We start from the raw sequence: 1,422 nt of genomic DNA, 5'->3' as shown, positions 1-1,422 counted from the left end.
CTTACACCAAACGGAAAACTGTTGACCTGTCATATCCAGCCTGTTTGTGGGTTATCATTCAAATGCACACACACACAAAAGTAGACATGAGTGACTAACCTAAAAGATTTTGAATTAAGTAACAGCAAAAGCTATTAAAGCATAATGTGGCACAAATTTCCCTAATAATGGTTTTGAAATTGTTATATACAAGTGATGAGTTCACTAGCTTATATATTTGAAATACAACTTTATTCTGATTCTAAATGAAAAGGAATGGGTATGACAGTAACAAACAAGACTTCACCACTGAATATTGTGTCGTGACTGTAGCAGTCTTCTATTTGAAACTCAAAAAGGAAACAACTGTGTTCCAAAACAGCTAAATATGCAGGTCCAAAAAATGAAGGTTTTGTTTTTTTTTAACTGCCACATTCACTCTGAAACCCATTCATTGCCTTCAGCATCCCAAAGACTAAGCACATGTTCTGTTTAGCTGTATAATAAAGTGGCAAACACACTGAACCACTGACATCACAGGACAGTTGCTTATAAAACTAGACTTATGACACTGGGCTCTAGCTTCACTTTCTCACAGGTTGTTATCCTCATCCTGCAGAGCAGTTGTCTGAGCAACCTCAAGTCATGTTCACACCGTGCTGCCAAAGCTGGGTCCAGGACAACCTCTGGTGGGGCAAGAGCAGGCATGTCCACAAGCTCCGAGTTAGGGTCTCTGATCAGTTTTCTAGCAGCCAAAGGAAGAGCTTTTCAAAGTTGTAGTTACTTTTGGCAGAAATGTCATAGTACTGAATCTTCTTTCAGTGGAAGATGATGGATTTTGCCTTAACTTTCCTGTCCTTAATATCCACTTTGTTACCACATATCACGATGGGGATGTTTTCACACACTCGTACCAGATCTCTATGCCAGTTAGGCACATTCTTGTAAGTAACTCTTGATGTCACATCAAACATTATAATGGCACACTGGGCTTGGATGTAATAGCCATCTCTCAGGCCACTGAATTTCTCCTGACCAGCCGTGTCCCACACATTGAATTTAATAGGCCCTCTGCTGGTGAGGAACATAAGAGGATGGTCCTCAATGCCCAAGGTGGCTACATACTTCTCAAATTCACCAGTCAAATGACGTTTCACAAATGTAGTTTTTCCAGTACCACCATCTCCAACCAATACAAGTATTAAACTGAGTTTGGGGTTCTCCTTGGGCAGCCATCGCAATGGTTCTTCCAGAAGCATCTCCTTCCCCTGTCTGACTCCAGTTTTCTTTTGTAAAAGTATAATAATACATGAAAGATACAATAGGACACACTGCTCTTGGAGCTCTCCCTCTTCTTATTTGTCCTGTGATTTTTTTTTAAGGTTTTCAGTTCTAGTACACACATACCTTCTGCCTTATTTGCCCTTAGAGCTTTTATGACCT

General features: G+C 40.2%; 1 pseudogene; it reads right to left on the bottom strand.

The window, feature by feature from the left end:
- Positions 1-571: 571 nt before the first annotated feature.
- On the bottom strand, positions 572-1,215 carry LOC119535424 (annotated as a pseudogene).
- Between the last annotated feature and the right edge of the window lie 207 nt (positions 1,216-1,422).

The sequence above is a fragment of the Choloepus didactylus genome, chromosome 5, assembly GCF_015220235.1.
Source record: "Choloepus didactylus isolate mChoDid1 chromosome 5, mChoDid1.pri, whole genome shotgun sequence".
NCBI classification, from domain to species: domain Eukaryota; kingdom Metazoa; phylum Chordata; class Mammalia; order Pilosa; family Megalonychidae; genus Choloepus; species Choloepus didactylus.
This window is presented reverse-complemented; position numbering and strand designations above follow the sequence as displayed.